This window comes from Macrobrachium rosenbergii, chromosome 12 (assembly GCF_040412425.1).
Source record: "Macrobrachium rosenbergii isolate ZJJX-2024 chromosome 12, ASM4041242v1, whole genome shotgun sequence".
In the NCBI taxonomy this organism is placed as follows: domain Eukaryota; kingdom Metazoa; phylum Arthropoda; class Malacostraca; order Decapoda; family Palaemonidae; genus Macrobrachium; species Macrobrachium rosenbergii.
Genome location: NC_089752.1, coordinates 28,321,384 through 28,344,768, shown reverse-complemented (window position 1 = coordinate 28,344,768; position 23,385 = coordinate 28,321,384). Strand labels below are relative to the sequence as shown.

The 23,385-nt window shown below is 38.3% G+C and overlaps 1 protein-coding gene and 1 non-coding gene across 3 annotated transcripts in view; both read right to left on the bottom strand.

The window, feature by feature from the left end:
* Positions 1 to 23,385, bottom strand: part of LOC136844471 (immunoglobulin superfamily member 10-like) — an 809,371-nt gene that overhangs the window by 616,832 nt on the left and 169,154 nt on the right. The window lies entirely within an intron of this gene.
* LOC136844526 (5S ribosomal RNA) lies at positions 10,246 to 10,364 on the bottom strand. Its single transcript, XR_010854911.1, has one exon. It is a non-coding gene; the product is annotated as a 5S ribosomal RNA (ribosomal RNA).

Sequence of the window (23,385 nt, the reverse complement as noted above, 5' to 3'; positions counted from 1 at the left end):
GAAGCTTCTGGAACTTTTTTGAAAATCGCGGATCTTTTTTCAACAATTTTGCTTTCTTTCAATAGCCCTCGATTCTTTGCAGAACCTAATTTGTTTAAGAATGGGGACAATCTAAATTCATTATCCGTTTCGGGTTAGGAATAATCACTCTTTTTTTTTTTTTTGAAAGCAATAGCCCTCGATTCTTTTCAGAACCTACTTTGTTTAGGAATGGGGACAATCTAAATTCATTATCCGTTTCGGGTTAGGAACAATCCCTCTTTTTTGAAGTAAGCACAAATGTGACGAGCGTTAACAAAAAAGTCCAACACTGTCAAGGTTAATCATTCCTTTCCGGATGATAGGTAAACAAATTCTAACCAAAGTGAAAGTATCTCAATAGTGCACAACAACGGTGTTTTTGAACACCTACGACAAACGCATCAGTTTTACATCTTGTTTTTCGTCGTTTCAGTTCTCCAAGTGATAACAAGATTAAATGATCAAAGTCACTGGAATTAATGAGCAAACAGCTCCCGTTAACTAACCTTACCCTTGGTAATTAAGGCAACGGCATCACAGGTCACTGGGCACCAACAGGCAAAGTGGTGCTATTTCCGGAAATGCACTCCGTCGCTGATTGGGTACGTTGGAAGGGCTGATTGCCCTATGAACCGAAACAGATTTTAGAGACAAAGATTCTATGCGCATAATGTAATAAGAGGAGATTTAAATAGCCATTACAAAGATCAAAATTAGCAGCAGTTGCTCTAGTAATAAGTTCTAAAATAGTTATCATTACCTGACAATTTTCAAAACATCATAAGTAATCATTAACATTATGAAGGCATAAAAGTAGAATCAGCAGCACCGGTAATAGCAGTAGAAGTAATGTTAAAATATTTTCAAGTATTTGGAAATTAACACAATTTAAATTGCTGAGAAACCAGTATACTTACGATTCTGTTCAAACAACGAATGCAAAGACACAAAGGCAGGGAGGGAGGGGGGTAACGTGATGATCATTAATTCATGGTTGACTTTCTTTGTAAAGTTCTCCAAATTCTTTTCTTCACGAAATTTCCTTGCCTTCGTATCCGGATTTCTGTCCGGATTACCACACAGACCCAGTGGATGAGTCCCTGGCTTATGAGAATCCTTTCCTAAAAGTTTCGTCAAAACTGGGATCAAGATGTGAACCAGAACCGGATAAACTTATAATCAAAAGGACAGATCCCTGATCCCTATAACCTTCACAAAAAAAACTGGAAAACGATCCATGAGCCTTTCTATAATTTTCATGTGAAATTTATTATTATTATTATTATTATTATTATTATTATTATTATTATTATTATTATTATTATTATTATTATTATTATTATTATTATTATTATTATTAGCAAATATGTTTATGACAGCTAAAAAACGATTGAATAAAAAAAGATAAAAATGTCAAGATTAATACCAACATAGTGGAAAATCTATATCTATTCATACATACATCCATACATACATACATATATATATATATATATATATATATATATATATATATATATATATATATATATATATATATATATATATATATATGCATACGCAGTGTACAGTCGACAACATAGGTCAGGTGAACTAAGGATAGAACGAGAGGCTTCTCAAGTCAGCACTGCAGCCTCGTCTCCCAGGGAGTAGTATAACCTCTCCTCGGCCAACGAACACCATTATCAGTGACAGCGGTAGGAAGACTGTCTCGCAGTTTCACAGTAGAGGGAAAGAGAGATGTCCTGGAAACGTGAAAAAATGTGACCTCATCAGAATGTGGAGGTGCGTGCCTTGGAAGCTGTGGCACACACTAATTCTAAGGACATGGCACTGAAGGAAACTCAAACTCCCTATGGGCACAGCTATTAGGAGGCCGGACAGGATATCCCACAAGAGTAAGAATCACAATTACGACAGCTGTGAAAAGGCAACACCCACATCCAACAGTTCTGTCTAAACGATGAGTATACCAGAAGGTAGTTGACCTCCAGGAAGGAGAACACCAGTAGGGGAAAAACGCCCAAATCTCCTCATTTTTACAAAACCCCTCATTTTTCAGAAACGCCTCAAATTCCTTTCACCTCTCACCCCATCCCATCTCCGAACCTGAGATGTTATCAAGGGTGACCTGCCTAAGATAAGAGTTCGTCTCCTTACCCGGGGTATAATTCAATTTATTACAGTATATGAGGCATTTTTATGATTTATTCCATATACGTACATGAGGTTTTTTCTTTTGTTTATTTATAAATTCCAATTATGTCAACTACGTACATGAGATATTTCATCTGTCGTATCATTTATTTCATGTACGTGCGCGAGGTGTTGTAAACCCATTCATTAAATCAGACCTTCCATATCTTCATCGCGGAATTTCTAACGGGTCATAAAGACAGCTTGACTTATAGGCTGTTGACAGGGATTTTGATGGGGGATATGGGGAAATTAGTACAGGTTCTTAATGGTGTTTCCATATATTATGTACACGAGACCTCCACCCGGCAAATCGACTCCCGCGGCGAGGTGCTCTGCCATAAGACCCAAGACCGGGGGAAATTGTTTGTTTTCGCTTACAAGTTTAGGAGGGATGGGAGAGGAGCAAATGCATATAATCCAGTGATCGAATTCGGCCTGAACCTGTACACAACAAACCTGTATCACACCTAGAGCATGCAGCAAAATGAAAAAGGAGGAAGGCACATCTCCTTTCAAACACGCATTCATTGAGCTCTAAGGCATTTAGCAGGAAGCGTATGGTAATGAAAGTCTTGAAGAAACTGTCGTACTCAACTTTACCAAGTTTATGAACCCCACCGTAAGTATTTAAATAACTCCTCTTTGACAATGCCGGTGATCAACAAAACAGTAATAATAAACATAACTGCCGTTACATCTCACATGCCTGATTTACATCTTAATAATTAAATGGTGTTTTCTTTTTTCAGACACATCAACATGGAGAATCTAACCGCGGTGAAGAATACGATGACGATGTGTATTCATAAAACTGATCCAGCACAATCAAGAGTATTATCAATCTGAACACTATCAATGTAGCATCATATACAGTCACTCCCTCAGGTGATAGCATTATCATTAAAAAAAACTCAATGAAAAGTTAACACCCGCCTGTCATTTATTTCTACGTTTAAGTAGTAGGAGAAAGAATTCGAGAAGAGAATGTCAGGAAGCAGAATCACGTTGAAAGTCTGAAAGGGTAATTTTTTTTAGCAAAAAGGCCTTGAAGATCAACGGTTTGAACAAGACAAGTTACAAGCCATTAAGACTGATCAAGCAGATCTTTTAGCCAAAAATTTAACAGCTCGACCTATGTAAGATAGAAATTGTTGAAAAAAGGAGGAACTGGAAAAGCTCAAAGAACAGAACTTGCAGAGGGACAGAGAGATCCTCAGACTGGAAAACAGTGCACGCAGATCAAAAGGAAGTCATAGATTTGTTAAAAGAATCTGCAACTGTTGGACTTCAGAAAAATCGCCAGGCAAATTGAAAGCTAAATGAAATGACGAGGAGAGTTCAGCTTGAATTCGAACTGGCCGGGCGAAGGAGGTTAGAAACCATGGAGTTTGAAAAAGATGGGGCAATCTTGGAACTCGAAACGACTCCAAGAAGTAAAGACCTTGCCGCTAGGATACGAAGATCAGATCCCTGGAAATGGAAAGTCAAAATTCTTAAAGGAGAAAAGGCAAGTGAAGAAAATGAACGGCCATAATCTGATACACGCAAGGAAAAGGAAGTGTGCACAAGAGAGAAGACTATGGTTAAAATGGTGCCGCAAGAACAGCCTATATCAGAGACGAAAGTTGAAAAAAAAAGCCTTTGAATAAAACTCAATGTCTGAGGAAGCCCCAGATCAACTGCAAAGTCCTCTACCGACGAATGGACACTTCGCCAAATCATGGCATTGCAACGTCCTTCAACTGACACCAAGACGCACTCAAAAGACCCGACTAAAACTCCTTTAAATAAAAAGTCCCTAAATAAAAAGGAAGTGCGTCAGAATATGAGGCTGGAATCTGCAGCAAGACTACGAACGCTGGAGCGAGAATCTGAAATTGTTCGGAAGCTCTACAAGATAAACGCCGTCACCTGAATGGTGCGTAAAGAGGATTCTGCTTTTTGATGAAAACTGGTTGACTTGCAGAAGAAAGAAGCCGGGTCATCTCTGATGTTGGGAACAGGAATGAGCTGAGCTTTGTGATGGAAATCAATCCTGGATATGGCTGCGGAAGCATCTCTGCGCGATGGAGAGACTACAGCGGCTGGTGGGACTGGCAGCAAGTGCCCGAAGATTGGATTGTCGTGCACCCCTGCCATGTGATACCCTCGGGAATGGGATATCAATGCCCAATCACATATGCGTGGAAAGCAACCACTGGTGCGGCGTAAGAACCCGTAAGTTTCATGCCTGCTTCATATGTGAATTGGGTTATCCATTGCATATTGGATCCCATTCTTGCATATACTGCAGTGGCAACCTCTGGCGCGGCGTAAAAACCCGTAAGTTTCATGCCTTTCATTATAATGCAAACTATGGGTTATGCAGTGGGAAATTGGATCAAATTCTTGCATATAGTGAGTGGCAACCTCTGGCGCGATGAAAAACAGTAATTTCAATGCCTTTTATATGTGCAAAATGTTTGATCCCAGTGTGGCAGGATACACCAAGACATAAAAAACTTTACCGTCAGAAGTCGCTATATTCAGACATCAAGTGATTGGGAGATTGGACGCTTCCTGTCCATAGCGAAGGATGATTGGACTGCGGATTTCATCGACAAATCAGACGTTTCAACAAGCGAGCAGAGTGATCTGGAGGCGTTACAAATTGTAAGGTCATAAGACTGACTACCATTTCATCTATTTTGGCAGCTGATGGAGCTGAGAATGGGAAGGGTTCACCCCTGGTAAAAATAAACCCCATTCGATGATTTTTCTGTTAAGCAATGAGCCCCAGGGTGAGATCACTTGAGGTGATTGTCAAAGGTGGTTCCAAATAATATATATATATATATACAATATATATATATGATATATATTATATATATATATATATATATATATATACAGTATCCAATATATATATCCATATATATTATATAAAATTATTGTAATATATATATATTGTGTTTTGTTTTTGTTAAACACACTGTGCTGAGTAATTTAATCTTATCAGGGGACGTCTGAGATAGGGTCTTGTTTGCTTTTGGAAGTCTTATTATCATAGGACACCTGGTCGTGGGTCACTAATGAAGCATATAAACGCTCTCTCTCTCTCTCTCTCTCTCTCTCTCTCTCTCTCTCTCTCCTCTCTCTCCCAAATAGTCATGCTGCTTACTGGTTTTAGTCTCTCTCTCAAAGGAGTCATGCTGAAATTAGTGGTGCCAAGAAAGTCTCTCCCTCTAATTCTCTCTCTCTCTCTCTCTCTCAAGTGTGGGTCACTAATGAAGCGGAGAATTGCTCCTCTCCCATCCCTCCTAAACTTGTAAGCGAAAACAAACTAGGCGGTCTTATCGTAGAGCACCTCGCCGCGGGAGTCAATTTGCTGAGTGGAGGTTTCGTGTACGTACATGGAAACACCGCTAAGAACCTGTACTAATTTCCCCATATCCCCCATCAAAATCCTTGTCAACAGCCTGAAGTCAAGCTGTGTTTACGACCCGTCAGAATTCCCCGATGAAGATAGGGAAGGTCTGATTTAATGAATGTGTTTACAACACCTCGCGCACGTACATGAAATAATTGATACGACAGATGAAATATCTCATGTACGTTGTTGACATAATTGGAATATATAAATAAAGAAAAAATCTCATGTACGTATATGGAATAAATCATAAAAATGCCTCATATACTGTAATAAATTAAATTATGCCCCAAGTAAGGAGACGAACTCTTATCTCGGACAGGTCACCCTTGATAACATCTCAGGTTCGGAGATGGGATGGGGTGATTGGCGAAAGGAATTTGAGGCGTTTTGTAAAATGAGGGGTTTGGGCGTTTTTCCCCTACTAACACTATTTTAACAATAAAAAAACGAAAGATTTGAAAGATGTGACATTAACAGCATCATATCCTTAGGCATGAGAAGACTCAGGAGATTACTTAGCTTTCTGTCAGCATTAAGTAAGATTTTATTTGCTGCAAAACAGAAAGACTGGAGTCAAAGGTTAAGACTCGTCGTATGAAATAGGCTCATCAATAAAGTCAGTGTCATATCCCAAAGACTACAACAATTAATTATTCACTAAGTGTTCCTTTTTAAGTTATACATTAAAACAGTGTTCTTTTGTACCCTCTCCCGTTTGCGGAATGAAACGACCAACAAAGTATCTAATGCCGTGTTGCCAAACAATGATCATTAGGAAGGAATCTCCTTTACTCTAATAGGAAAGAATCTCCTTTACTCTATCTCCTCTGTCAAAAGGGCAGCTAAACAACGGCAAAAAGCTACGACGGTGAACTGGACATCGCAGACCAATAGGCCTATTGGACCACCAAAAAAAAAACAACCTTACTGGTTTTCTAAAGACCTTGGGCAAAAAAGAAAATAATAAAAAAGGGGGTTGGTGCTCAGCTGATACTTGTATTGGAAAATCTTAGGAATTCCCTGTTCAACAACATCCATTCTTTTGGCGTTTTCACAAATTCCTTCCTTGCGTTTCAGAGCGTCACGGAAGGTGACTTTGAATCCATCTGTCGTATGGGTCGTAGAGAGAGAGCATTGGGTCCACGACCTTACCCGATAAACAACGCTTCATTTCTCAGGGGGAAATAATAAAAAAAAACTGACCCAAGAAGAGTAACATGCCCATGTAACACCTTTTAAAATTTTGGACAACCTGGAAAAGAAGTGACTCAGATACATGATTGCCCTTCTATACAATTGTGACAGTAAGAATTCGGAAATTAGGGAGCAACTACACTTCCAAGTTCAAACCCAATTTATAAGCCGATGTTTTTCAACAAAAGCAATGAAAGAATGTGCGTAAAGAAATCTTCCCTACTGATAAATGATACATTTAAATTTACATACTCATGAAAAATGAAAGAATTTTAGCAACATCAGTTATGTATGTATAACTGTACAGAAGTGTCATTAATTTTATATAAGTAAAAACATGATATTTTAATGATAAAATAAAGTTTGTTCATACTTACCTGGCAGATATATATATAGCTGTATTCTCCGAAGTCCGACAGAATTTCAAAATTCGCGGCACACGCAGTGGCCGGGCAGGTGGTTAGTACCCATTCCCGCCGCTGGGAGGCGGGTATCAGGAACCATTCCCATTTTCTATTCAGATTTTCTAACGCCACTGACTCCTGAGGGGAGGAGGGAGGGCAATATGAATATATATATCTGCCAGGTAAGTATGAACAAACTTTATTTTATCATTAAAATATCATTTTGTTCATGAGACTTACCTGTCAGATATATATATAGCTGAATACCACCTTTGGAGGGTAGAGACAGCCAAGAATTAGGAAAAAACCAATTATTGGTAAAATTATTTTGGTTCTTATCTGATAGCGTAGCTGACTGAGTGGTTACTGTCACTCTAGTCTGCTTCTGCTTTACTAGAGACCCCAGCGAGGTAGTGACCTATATAGCTGGCGACTTCTAGATGATCTGTCAACGGGGCGTGACCACAATGTGACTAGATCATAGACCATACAAAGAGGACAAAAGAGCATTACTAACCACCTAACCAACACCTAAAGCGTTAGTTTGCAAAGGATTGGGAAGACTGCCTCCAATAGTCGACCCAACAACCATAAAAACACAATTAAAAAGGGGATAGGATCAGATTTACCCCCTGTCCCCAAGGTTGCTGAAGCAGCAATGTATGGTCCCAGCGAAAAGCAATTTTCGTATGCTACCTAAACATCTCGCCAAGAGTGTGAGGCAAACACCAAATTGACTTCGCCAAAATGTGGCACTGAGAATGTCACTGAGTACCATATTTTTCTGGAACGCCATGGAGGTAGCAACTGCCCTCACCTCGTGAGCGTTAACTCTCAACAACTTGAAGTCGGAGTCGTCACAACTAGAGTGTGCGTCCTTAATGACGTCCCTAATGAAGAATGCCAGTGCATTCTTCGACATAGGTTTAACTGGTTGCCTCACAGAACACCATAAATTATCCGAGGGACCACGAGTGTCCTGTGTTCTTTTAAGGTAGTACTTGAGAGCTCTAACTGGACATAGAACTCCCTCAGGTTCCTGTCCAATAAGGTCTGCTAAACCTTTAATTTCAAAGTGTCTAGGCCAAGGGTTAGAAGGCCTTTCATTCTTAGCCAAGAACTTAGGGCTTAAAGAATAGACAGCATCGTGTTCCTTGAAGCCCACATGACGGCCTCGAACTTCGCTCACTCTCTTCGCCATCGCCAGAGCCGTGAGGAATGCCGTTTTCGAGTAACATCCTTAAGAGATGCAGAGTGAGAGGCTCAAAAGGACTAAACATCAAAAACTTGAGCACTACGTCCAAGTTCCAAGCAGGAGGAATTAGCTGAGGAACCTTGGACGTCTTGAAAGAGCTCGTAAGATCGTGGAGGTCCTTATTGTCAGACAAATCTAATCCTCTGTGTCTGAAAACAGTCGAAAGCATGCTCCGATAACACTTGATAGTCGGAGCTGCTAAATCGAGTTTTTCTCTTAAGTAAAGGAGAAAATCTGCAACCTGGCTCACAGTGATAGAGGAAGAGGAAAAGCCCTTCTTTCTACACCAACCCTTGAAGGTTACTCACTTCGCTAGATATATCCTGTTAGATGAAGAACTTCTGGCTCTAGCGATGGCCCGTGCCACCTGGCCAGAAAAACCCCTTCGCTCTGACCAATTTTCGATAGTCTGAAAGCAGTCAGGTTCAGAGCGGGGAGATTTTGAAGATATCTCACGAAGTGGGGTTGTATGAGCAGGTCTGCTCTCATAGGAAGGGTTCTCGGAACGTCTACCAACCAGAAGAGAAACTCCGAGAACCAGTGGTTCGAAGGCCAAAACGTGGGGATGAGAGTCATCCTCGTCCCTTGTGAGGCCGCGAACTTGCGTGTGACTTCTCCCAGAATTTTGAACGGGGGAAAAGGCGTAAACATCTATTCCCATCCAATCCCAGAGAAGAGCATCTATCGCAACAGCCCCCGGGTCGAGTACAGATGAGCTTTATAGAGGAAGCCTCACTGTTCTTGAGGTCGTGAAAAGATCCACAAGATGGCGACCCCAAAGTTTCCAAAAATCTTGGCAAACCTCCTGATGAAGGGTCCATTCCTTCGGCAGGAGTTGATGGCGCCGACTGAGCAGGTCTGCTCGAACATTTTCGACCCCTGCAACAAAACTTGTGAGAATCGAAATGTTGCGAGCATAGGCTCAAAGAATAATCTCTCTTGCAAGGCTGAACAGGGAACAAGAGAGTGTTCCGTCCTGTCTCTTGAGGTAATCCAATGCCGTAGTGTTGTCCGAGTTTACTTGAACTACACGACTGCAAACTTGGACCTCGAAGAATTGGAGAGCTAAAAGATAGCCGCCAAATCTTTGATGTTCATGTGCCAGGACACCTGTTCCTCTCTCCAGGTTCCTAACACTTCCTCTCCCCTTAGTGTTGCCCCCCAACCTGTTGACGACCCGTCGGAAAAACAACACTAGGTCGGGGTTCAGAAGCTTGAGGGAGATCCCTTTCTGCAATTTCGTTGGATCGAGCCACCACTACAGATCCTCTTTTACAGAAGGAAGAATTCTCAATTCCTCTTTCAAGTCTTCCTTGCTTTGCCAGTTCTCCAACAGAAAGAACTGAAGAGGCCTGAGATGCAGACTCCCAGGAAACAAACTTCTCCAGCGAGGAAATGGTCCCCAGCAGACTCATTCATTCCCTCACCGAGCATGTTTCCTTCCCCAAGAAGGCCGAGACTTTTTCGTACATAGAAGTTGCCGTTCTTGCGACGGAGACGCTATAAAAGCCGCTGAATACATCTGAATTCCCAGACACAATGGACAGTGAGGGGATCAGCTGCAACTTTTCCACATTGACCAGAAGTCCCAGGGACTTCACGAGTTGCAGAGTCAACTGAAGGTCCTCCAGATACCTTCGCTTAGACGACGCTCGAATCAACCAGTCGTCCAAGTAGAGAGAGATCCTGACGTGCGACAGGTGCAACTGCATCGCAACGTTTTTCATGAGAAGTGTAAACACCCTCGGAGAAAAATGTGACGCCAACAGCATCTGGTGTTCCCAGGCGGTCACCCATCCAAGTACTGACCAGACCCAACGTTGCTTAACTTCGCTGATCGGACGAGAAGCAGTGCTTTCAACGTGGTATGGCCGTTGTGCAGAGTCCAAAGCAGAGAGCCCTGAACTGGTACGTCTAGTCCCCCAAGACAACCTGAGATACTTCATCGAACGTGGATGAATTGGGGCGTGAAGATAAGTATCTTGGAGATCCAAAGATACCATCCAATCCCCGGGATGAAGGGCTCCTAGTATTGACTGCGAGGTCTCCATCTTGAAGTTTTCCTTCCGGACCAAGTTGTTCGGCCTGTTGACGTCCAAGACGGGTCTCCACCCTACTGAAAGTTTTGGGACTAGAAACAATCTGTAGTAAAATCCCGGGGAACTGCGAGTCCAAGACCTGTTCCACTGCTCTCCGCTCGAGCATCTGTTCGAGCAGGTCAAACAGAATTTTCTGTTTGACAGGATGGCAATTGGGAAACAAAAAACAAAGGAGGAGGAGACAGGAAGGGAATCAAGTAACCTCTCTCTAACAGTAGGAGGGACCAAACGTCTGCCCCTCTCTCTTTCCAGGCTTGTGCAAAATGAAGCCTGGTTGCTAATGGAGTCTGGAGATGAAAGGAGTCACTTGCTACCTCTCTTGGAAGTGACATTCCTTCGGGAAAAAACTCTCTCTCGTGGTGCGGGTCTCGTGTTGCTTCCCATGGAAGCCCCTTTGTTTGTAGGCAATTTATTTAGCTTTCGTTTGCTTTTTGTTTCATTGAGATCGGTGCATTCGTTATGGAGATGCAGTTTGAATGTCGATAACTTTAGTTTTGAGATATACAATATTTTTTGCTTCTCTGTGTATTTATTTGCTTGCTGTTACACAGTTTGATGTTTTTATGACATATTTGAAAAGCCAAAAAATATAACAATAGACTTGCAAAGTAATATAACTTCGCTAAATGAAGCTAGATGAAGCGAGTGGCAAAACACGGCTCAGGTTGGGCAGAGCGACGTCTGACTTAGTCAAGCTCTGAGCTGCTACTGACTGACTGCCACTGCCTGCCCTGCGGCATTCCTGGCTTTCGCTGATGCGTACTAGGTCCACAGGGTTGCCATATAACGCATTAGATATTATTATTTCATAGCTAAAAGGAAATTACTACCGATATACTGACATTATCATTACATTATACGAAAAATGTAATTTTGTCTATGATAGGGTTACTGTTTTTGTTTATAACTCCTAACTATGGCAAATTTTTTTAATAAAACTTTCTGAGAAGATAGTCAGGATATGTATGATGCCATATATAAAATATCTCAGAAGGTGGAGAGAGAGGAGCCGAAGGTTGAAAAGTCTCAGGAAACAGATCCTTAAGTAAAATAGCCAGAGTCTGATAATCAGAGGAAGAAGAAGACGAAGATGTTTCTCTTCATCCAAAGGCTGTGACGAAAGAGGATGTTCTTCCCCAGCTGGCGGGTCTTGAGTGAGTGGTGAAAGAAGTTCCGATTCGCCGATAAGTAAGCGGGAACTCCCGCGATCGAAGAAGTCGTGGCTAAATTAAGAAAGACATCAGATGTTGAACCGGGTAGTTGTGCGTCATGATGTACAACAGGAGCGGCGTCAACACAAGACTTGAAGCTATTAAGAGGCGAGGCGTAGGCGCATGTCAACTGGCGTGTCAACACAAGAGGCTCCGTGGCAAGTACGAGAAGAGTTTCTGGCGTGGTGAAGCGCTCAAGCGTCATGGCTAGAGTCACAGCGCGCCCGGCGTCAAGGTGAGGCGGCGTGAAGCGTGAGAAGCGCACAAAGAGCAAGACACACGCTCCTCGCACGTGTCAAGAGAAAAGTCCAACACCTCAAATCGGGGAAGACGATTAGGAAGCCACTAAACACTCTCTCTAGACGACAGATGAGAAGCTCCAAAACATCTAGCAGACGAGGAAGATGAAGCAGGAGACGAAGGTGAAAGTTTGTACCTCTTAACAGGCAGTTTCGAATCTTGAAAGGTTCATGAGAGCATCCAGCTGTTGTTGCAAACCCAACAAAATCTGACGCGTTGGAGAAGCAACTCTCTCGGGAGAAGGGCTGAACCTGAGAGAAGGAAAGGGGCGAGAGACGTATACTTCCTTCTCACAGGGGAAGAAGCTCTAGCCCTTGCCTTAGCGCGACAGGGGGGTCGAGTAGCGTCATCATCCGAAAAACACTTTATTCTCTTCTGCGGAGGAATATCCTCGCAACTTTTGGGGAAGAGCACAAACGTCTAGACTCTAGAGGAAGAGGACGTGAAGCGTCCTCTCCTCTAAGCTTCTCTTAAGAGGACGAGAGTCCAACCGAGAGTTCCAACCCCGAGGCGGGGAGGATGTGTCGGAGGACGAGAAGCAATCCTTCAGGATGCGTGCCTGTGCACGATCCCTGGCAGCCTGGGTAGCGTCATCAGGACCTGCCGAAGGGACGCCAGATCGGTGGGAAGCCCCCGTAACCCTCATGCGGCTTTCGATATGCCCCCTCCCTGGTCCTGGGAGTTCAACAGAGGTCCAGGCCTAGAGGCATTATAGGGCCGATCTGACGCCCCCTCCACAAAACTAGGGGCACTAGCACTAACACTTTGCGTTTGAATTGCATTCACTTTAGTTTCAAGAGCATGCATTGACTCCAAAACGAGAGCCAGGGTATTACCTTCTGCAGCAACAAACTACAGGGTTAGTACTAAAATTTACTACAGGGTTACTAGTAGGAGAAAACCCTGACTGTCCATCTAAGGATGCACTCTAGGAGGAAGATCTCCTCAACCTATCACGCTCCAATTTAAGCATATAGGCTTCATATTTCTTCCACTCACCCTCAGATAATCCCACACATTCATTATACCGATTATCATAGAGCATTGAACACCCTTACATATCATACATAAAGTGTGAGGAACTATCGAAGTCTTCGATAGCCTCACCTTACATTCACCCAAGCTACAGACTCGATAGCTAGAGGTAAGACATCTTAATTATAAAAAAAGTCAAAAGCAAAATCAAAAACGGTCCACAAAGAGCATATGCCAAGTCACAGATCCAGTCGAATACCAAAAAACAACCAAAATACTTAAGTGACAACAAATTTCGAAATCCAAATGGCGGAGGAACTGACAACAGGTGTTGACAGTCCGGCGACAGAGAAAATCTGAATAGAAAATGGGAATGGTTCCTGATACCTGCCTCCCAGCGGCGGGAATGGGTACTAACCACCTGCCCGGCCACTGCGTGTGCCGCGAATTTTGAAATTCTGTCGGACTTCAGAGAATACAGCTATATATATATCTGACATGTAAGTCTCATGAACAAAATATAAAACTAATATACGGCCTGATAAAAAATTTTTATATGGTATTTTTATGCTTTTAGATATTGTGCAGCAATAACCTATTCAAATAGAATTTGCTGTCTTGGGAATAACTTACACAGAACGGAAATTACACATAAGTGCACAGTTGGGTAAAAGGTGCCATTTGGCGTCCTGGGGTCCTGAACATTTGGCCTCCTGGCATCCTGAACATTTGGCCTCCTGGCATCCTGAACATTTGGCATCCTCAAGAAAGGGTGTCATTTGGCATCCTCAATTATTATTATTATTATTTATTTATTTTATTTTTATATTTTTGCTGAAGAAAATAACATGCATATATAAAAAAAATTATGTAGTAAGTAGGGTAAAAGGTGCCATTTGGCGTCCTGGCGTCCTGAACATTTAGCGTCCTGGCGTCCTGAACATTTGGCGTCCTCAAGAAAGGGTGTCATTTGTCGTCCTCAATTATTATTATTATTATCATTATTATTATTATTATTATTATTATTATTATTATTAATATATTATTTATTTTATTTTTATATTTTTGCTGAAGAAAATAACATGCAAATATAAAAAAAAATTATGTACTAAGTAGGGTAAAAGATGCCATTTGGCGTCCTGAACATTTGGCGTCCTCAAGAAAGGGTGTCATTTGGCGTCCTCAATTATTATTATTATTATTATTATTATTATTATTATTATTATTATTATTATTATTATTATTATTATTCATTTTATTTTTATATTTTTGCTGAAGAAAATAACATGCATATATAAAAAAAAATTATGTAGTAAGTAGGGTAAAAGGTGCCATTTGGCGTCCTGAACATTTGGCGTCCTCAAGAAAGGGTGTCATTTGGCGTCCTCAATTATTATTATTATTATTATTATTATTATTATTATTATTATTATTATTATTATTATTTATTTATTCTATTTATATATTTTTACTGAAGAAAATAACATGCATATATAAAAAAAATTATGTAGTAAGTAGGGTAAAAGGTGCCAAGTCTCCAAACCGAATATAAACTATCTGTTATTAATCCCACTTTATCGATAAGAGTCTGATTAGGTATCTGCTGCTGATATGATTTAGACCCACAGCATGACTCATGAACAGGTGTATGACTGATAAGAGTTGAACCAATATAAACTATCTGTTATTAATCCCACTTTATCGATAAGAGTCTGATTAGGAGTGGCGTCCCACTATATAATGGCTGTGTGACTCATCAACAGCTGTATGACTGATAAGAGTTGAACCAATATAAACTATCTGTTATTAGTTCCACTTTATCGATAAGAGTCTGATTAGGAGTGGCATCCCACTGTATAATGTATATGTTTGACGAGACGAGCATCAGTTCACAGAATGAGTAGCTATACTCCACAACATCTCGCCAGCAGATATGGGTAATTCCAGCAGCTCCAGCAGTGGCGATGACAGCTCGAGCAGTAGCGAACAGCCGATGCTATGGGATTTATTAATACCATTAGTGGCAAAGACATTGCGTAGGAGGAAGAGTGGTGCTAATGGCAGAAAAAGAAGAAGAAGAAGTGAGAGAGGTCAGAAAGGATCAAACCCGAGACTCATCTCTGCAGGAGAGAACACTACTCTCAGCTCTGGTAATAATAATAATAATAATAATAATAATAATAATAATAATAATAATAATAATAATAATAATAATTGAGGACGCCAAACAACACCCTTTCTTGAGGACGCCAAACGTTCAGGACGCCAGGACACCAAATGTTCAGGACGCCAGGATACCAAATGTTCAGGAAGCCAGGATGCCAAATGGCACCTTTTACCCTACTTACATAATTTTTTTATATATGCATGTTATTTTCTTCAGCAAAAACATAAAAATAAAATAAATATATAATAATAATAATTGAGGACGCATAAATGACACCCTTTCTTGAGGACATAAATGTTCAGGACGCCAGGACATAAATGGCACCTTTTACCCTACTTACTACATAATTTTTTTATATATGCATGTTATTTTCTTCAGCAAAAATATAAAAATAAAATAAATAAATAAATAATAATAATAGTAATTGAGACATGAGGCCAAATGACACCCTTTCTTGAGGACATAAATGTTCAGGACGCCAGGACGCCAAATGGCACCTTTTACCCTACTTACTACATAATTTTTTTATATATGCATGTTATTTTCTTCAGCAAAAACATAAAAATAATAATAATAATAATAATAATAATAATAATAATAATAATTGAGGACGCCAAATGACACCCTTTCTTGAGGACGCCAAATGTTCAGGACGCCGGGACGCCAAATGGCACCTTTTACCCTACTGTGCACTTAAATAAAATTCACATTAGGTTTAACATATTGCCAAGGTATACTGACTACGATAATAACGGGTATTTGTTTGCTCTACAATATATATATATATATATATATATATATATATATATATATATATATATACATATATATATAATATATATGTATACATATATAATTATATATATGTATACATATATAATTATATATATATATATATATATATATATATATATATATATATATATATATATATATTGTAAACAACAAATACCCATTATTATCGTATTCAGTACACCTTGGTAATATATTAAACCTAACGTGAATTTTATGTATGTGCACTTATGTGTAATTTCCGTTCTGTGTAAGTTACTCACAAGACAGCAAATTCTGTCTAAATAGGTTATTGTGGCACAATATCTAAAAGCATAAAAATACCATATAAAATTTTTTAGCAGGCCGTATATTAGTTTTATATGTTTTTACTTATATAAGATTAATGACACTTCTGTAGTTATATATACATAACTGATGTTGGTAAAATTCTCTATATATATATATATATACTATATATATAGCATATAAACTGAGTACATAATATAAACTGAGGATACGACCTAGGTGAAACTGAAACAAAAATGTGCGGGTTCTTTTGCATTTGACGTATTTTCCAGCAAAGCAAATGCGAGAGATCTTGAAATCCGTTGTTTCAATTTCCTCATCTCCTATCCTGTTTGAATTTTATATCACGTTGTTATTCCCGTGATACAAGAATATATTTATATATACTGTACATGCATTATATATATATACACATACAGTATATTTATATATCTAATATATATATATATATATATATATATATATATATATATATATATATATGTTTATGTATAAACAGAGATGTGCATAGATAAGTATTGATATACAGATATACAGTATATATATATATACATACATATATATATGAATGAAATATATATATATATATATATATATATATATATATATATATATATATATATATGTAATGACAGCTAGGAGGATATTAATTAGGAATAGTGTAAATATAAAAGAGAGAAAGAGAAATGAGAGAGAACCATTAATAGACAAATGATAGACAGAGAGAGAGAGAGAGAGAGAGAGAGAGAGAATAAATAATAGGGAAACGAGACAGAGAAAGAGAGAGAGAGTAACGATCAGGAAGTGTCATGAGTATGTAGCCAAAACACTGGTGCCAGAATAATCTAAGCGCAACCATTAAAAACTGCCTACCCGTCTCACCTGTGGCCTGACCTTTCAACTTTTCGCCGGAACCTGAAGACTTCTGTTGACGTCATTAGTCCCACCCACAAAGGAGGAATTAAGTTAATTAATCACACCCAAGGGACATCATTAGATAACCTTCTACCAATAAGGACGACTACAATGCAGAACAGAAGCAATTGTCTGCCTACTGGTGGGATAGACATTTCCTTTAATTAAAGAACCTTCAAGAAAGCAAGCTTGAAGGGAGAGAAGCAGATAGAGAATATCGGAGAGCCTTAGCGGAGTGAGGTCAAGAGCCTCACCAGTTTTTGGTTAAGAAGATTCAAGAAAGGCTCATACTTTGATTCGTGGTCATACTACTTAACTTGTATATATACTGTATTATTTTACTAGTGTGTTAATGAAGTAAGAAAACTGCACTGTGTCTTCCTAAGCCTCCAGAGACTCTAACAACTAACAACAAACAAAGCCAGAAACGATAAAGCAACTACAAAGGAAATATAAAACTAATTCAAATAAGAAGAAGCAACAAAACGTTACTATAACAAACATTACAAAGATAACAATAATAAACTTCTTTACACTGGTAACGGGTAACAATAAAGACAGGCATCACACTGTTGACAGCTAAATAGGATCCAAGGAAGACGTAAAAAGTGCAATGTGAAGAATGAACAAGTACACATACAACGGCAATATGAATTGACAAGCAGAACTCAAGAATTTAATCACAGATGGCGAAGTGAATCATAACATCAACAAAAACATTCCCGCTGCAAACGTCAACGACCAAAACAGAACGAAGTGAAATAATAATTATAAACATTATCACTTAGAAAACCCGCAACTAAGAAACATTATTCCCCGAAGATAAAACAACAAATGAACAACAACTGAATAGTGAGAACAACGCAAGCATACCAGTCAACGTGAAATGGCAAAACATCGTAGTGTATTTGGCGACAGCAGCAATGACGCCTGTGTTTTGGTGGCTATCAACACACACCCAAACAGATTTCTATACACAACCTGTTAAAACGGATGAGTGCATTTCACATGTACGACAAAACATTCCCGTTAAAAATCAACATTACTGATGAAATCTAAGAAGAGGATGAATCCCTGATGGTTGACGGAAAAAGAAAAGGACAGTTTTAGTCAAGATTTAAAACCAGAAGTCATATCCTGCATGTCTACAGCGAACTACAATGTTGGTCACAAAAGGAAAAGTGAAACAGTTCAAGAGAAACAGTTAAAACTGAACCACAACAGAAATAAGTAAGTCATGATTGGAACGTTATTTTAATTATTCTCTATCACTAAGTGTTTATGAAAAAAATTTTTTTGTTCTTTCTCTTAGAAGGTATAAAACTTTTATAATTCTCTCCGAATTTTTTTTTATCTTGTTAAATATTTTTTTTATGTTTGATAGATAGGAATCTTTAATAACATAACATTCTTTTGATGATGTATTTTTTGAATAGTGTTGTGTATTTGTGTATAAATTTTTTGATTTTTAGAATACTGTTGTAATATGCAGAATTCGTTTGACGAATTGTTGAATACTATTAGAAATAGCCCTTATAATTTAAGACCAAAACAGTAGACATAGTCGAATTCCAGTGCCAAGTTCATGAATATCATTAACTCAAGAAAGTACTAACACTAATAACACAAATAGCAATAACAATAATAATAATAATACTAATACTAACACATTTCAATTTAGAACAATGGCACAAGCAGCAATCATTACACAAGCCACCCAGAGTTGAAAGTTCAAATCCTGACAAAAGTAGGCTAGAATCATATTCTGTGAACCAGTGGCTAGCTGATGCTGACAGTCACATATCTACAGGGGGAATAACAAATGAAAGTGCTAAAATTAAAGAAGCCTTGCTTCTTGTTAGTTCAGAAAGCGGTGATGCACACAGAACTTTGAATTCAGTTAGATTCAACAAAATAACCACATACACTGAATTTCAACACATTTGTTTATCAATCTGGGAACCAGTAAGTCAAAGTGATGCATTTTATATGATATTAATAAATTCCTTACCCAGCATTATGATGGAGAATCCATAGCAAATCTTCACACAGATGTTGAAGAATCGACACAGAGCAATAGAAGACTTAAAGAAAGAAGATGATTTAGTTAGTTTAAAATATGTTTTGAATTACTTGTCATTTGGAACCATGCATAACGGACTCAGAGAAAAAGAAAAGAAAGCTTTCAAGAAAGTTAAAATTGATCCTAAAAGTGATAGCCTTACAGCTTTAATATCAATGAGGCAAGAAATCCAGAAGAATGAGATAAATTTATCTAAGGAATTTGTAGGGGTAACAGAAGCACAAAATGAAAGGAAAGGCAGAAATACCCATGATTCATATAAAAGAAATAACAAGTATAATGATAATTCCAGACAAGTAGGGAATAGACAAACTTCTTTTCAAAGGAAATATGCACAAAATACTAGGAAAAAATGGAATCCAAACCAGAAAGGAAGACAGAATCAATCGAGGAATGGTCCACCCATAAGATATCATAACAGTCAATATTCAAACAAATAATTCAAAACCAGAGAATAATTCGGCTCAAGGAGCTGGATCAAAAATAACGAAAACTGCGGGTATATTAATCATTCCACTAATGAATGCAGACAGCCTAGAATCTGTGCAGTTTGCAAAAAGATCCGGCATTTAACTAAAAACTGTTGGTTCAATAATAAGAAGGCCAATAGAGAGATTATAGAGATAAGTAACAGTCGCCCCAATATAAATAAATCATCCAGTCAGTGACAATTAACTTCTTTACAGAGAAAAGAAAGTAAATCCCTTCAAGGTGATGAAAGAGAAAAAGGAGAAACAGTTACAATGGGAAATGAAGGTTCATCCGCATTTTCCTATTTACATAGCAAGGAAGTAGTATTTTCCATGAAAGAGGAAGAAATAAACAGAAAGGATCTGCCTATTGTAAAGATTCCAATAAATGGAAAGACATGTACTGCATTCATTGATTCAGGTAGTACCGTAAATATAATTGATAAAATAACTTTAACCAGATATTTAGGCATTGCAGAAACTCAGATTCAGGGTCAAAGTAGAGTAATAAGAGGAATAGCATGGAAACATTAAAAGTCCGGGGAATGTGAACTTAGAAATAGATATTTTGTCACATAAATTTATTGAAAGTTTTCTAGTTTTAGAAGACAGATTTTTCCCCGTACAAGTATTGTTTTCATTTAATTTAATGAGGAGATGTGGAATAATATTACGAGTAGATAGTAGTGAAGGAAAGATTAGCCTGAAACAAGATAATCCAAAGAACGTATGTTTTACGCTTGACGAAGACAAGTTTCACCCAAATCTGATCAATTTGTCTGAGACAGTTTCGACAAGCGAGACAGACATACAGGAAAAGCAGATAAGTAACCAGAATAAGCAAGATAAAAAAGAAACAGATAAAAAGAGGAATTCCCACAATTACAGAGTACAGAATTGTTGAGATGTGCACATGCAGATGATATATACTCAGATATAAATAATTATGACCAAAACACTGAATCTAACGAAAATCAAGGCGCCTATACCTATAACTATAGCAGACCAAAACACTGAATTAACGAAAATCAACGCGCGTATACCTATAACTACAGCAATGTAGTAATGAGCTGTGAAAGTGAAGAGAAAATACTAAATGAAGTATTGCTCTTAGATAAAATAAATATATAAGATATAAATAGTATAATAGAAGTAACAGAGGAAACCACTGGAGATGCAGATCTTTGCTATTTTTCAGGCATACAAGAAGAAGAAATATGTTGTGTTAGCACAGCTGATGATAATAAAGTACAATTTATACTCAACAGAGCAGCAACTTCCCATCCAAAATGTTTAACAAAAATATATTTGAGATCAAAAGAGGATGTAAAGGATAAGGATATTCTATTATTGAATGAAGAATTGCCAGATTTTGTCAGAATGGATAATTCACTAGTCCACATGAATGGTGATAACTGCAAAGTTTATGTCCAAAACTATTCAGATAACAGACTAACACTTTACGCAGGCATTGTCTTTTGCCTGGGGGTTCCTATTAACAATCCTTTACTAACAGTAGAAAAAAAAGCATTTTTCTCTATAAATGGCCAAAACTCTCACATAAATCAAGAAGTAAATAAAACAGATTTTCCAGAAAATAGACACAAGTTAATTCAGGTGTTAGAAAAATACAGAAATGTAATAGCTATAGGAGATAAACTAGGAAGAACAAATATTCTACAGCATAGAATTTTGTTTGGTGATGGAGCCAAGCCATTTTTTATTCCTATTTACAGATTACCAATAAGCCAGAGACCCATGGTTGACAATTTGATAGCGGAAATGAAAAGAGATAGAGTAGTAATTCCTTCTAAATCTCCATATAATTCCCCATTGTTACTTGTTCCAAAGAAGGATGGTAGTTGGAGACTTGTAATAGATTACAGGAAGTTAAATTCCAACACAGTTCCAGATGGAATGCCGATGCCGGTAAGTCAAGATATGTTAGCTCAATTAGGAGGTGCCAAAATATTTTCATCCTTAGATTTTCTTAGTGGATATTGGCAAGTACCTCGAGATGAAGAATCGAAACAATTCACAGCCTTCAGCACACATAAAGAATATTTACAATTTGAAGTAATGCCATTTGGACTCACATCAGCCCCATTAACATTTTTTAGATTGATGTTACAAATTCTAGCAGATATAGAAAATGTTGCGGTATACTTGGACGATGTTATCATTTTTAGCAGAGACTTAGAAAGTCACCTCAGAACAATAGAAATGGTCCTAGAGAGATTAAGAATTGCAGGACTAAAAATAAAATTAAAGAAGTGTCAATTCCTGATGAAATCCTTAGAATGCTTAGGTCATGTAATTAGTGAAAATGGACTGCGCATGCAGGCAGATAAAATAAAGGCAATAAATGATCGCCTAGCTCCCACTAATTTGAAAGCATTAAGAAGGTTCCTAGGTATGGTAGGTTATTATAGAACTTTTATAAAGGGTTTTGCTACTATAGCCAAACCTTTGACAGAACTAACCAAGAAGGATTGTGAATGGAAGGACGAACAAGAAACAGCCTTTCAAACACTAAAGAGCAAAATGACCAGGATCCCTGTTTTAGTCTACCCAGATTTTTCCAAAGACTTCTACTTAGCTTGTGATGCCTTAAGTACAGGGCTAGGAACTGTATTGTTACAAAAGGCCAAAACTAGGATGACGGCAGTATATTATGCTAGTAGAGCTTTAAATCCAGCAGAAAGACCCTATAGTACCACAGAAAGAGAGTGTTTAGCTTTGTATTGGGGTTTAAAGAAATTTAGACACATACTTTTAGGTCATAAGGTTAATGTGCTTACTGATCACAAACCCATTTGTGACTTATTTAAAAAGAGAGCCTTTACCAACAACATGAAGTTCAATAGACGGTTCATTAGTGTATTAGAGTTTGCCCCAGAATTCAGATGTATTCCAGGGAAATTTAACACCTTGGCAGGTGCATTATCCAGCTCTCAAGAAGAAACAGAAAAATGTATTACCACTAATACCTTTTGTTTTAGTTGTCAAGTAGTAGATTTAGATCTAGAAAGAGTAAAAATACAACAAGAAAAAGATGCAGAAATCAGACAAATAGTGGGACAGTCAATACTAGATGAATCCTTAAAACCTGATTTTCAATTAATAAATGGATTGTTGTATAAAAGGCCAACAGAGAAGAATGGTTGTTCTCGACTATACATCCCAAAAACACTAATCAGAGAAGTTTTAGAACTAACACACTCACATAAGTTAGCAACACATCCAGGAATTAAAAAGACAATCAGAATCATAACCAGAAATTATTTTTGGCCAAATTGTAGTGAAGATGCCAAAAACTTTGTACAAAACAGTATAATCTGTAACCAACATAATGGTAACGTAAATCTTTAAGCTCCACGTGAAAAATATCCATCAGAATTAAATCCATTTCAAGTAGTAACTATGGACTTTTTAGGTCCATTTCCAAGGACTGTTAGAGGAAATAAACAAATATTAGTCTTCTTAGACTATCTAACTAGATATGCAGAAATCGTACCAGTAAGAAACAGAGATGCAGCTACAGTAGCAGAAGCTCTTAAATCTAGAATTATCACAAGGCATTCATGTCCAAGTTCTCCT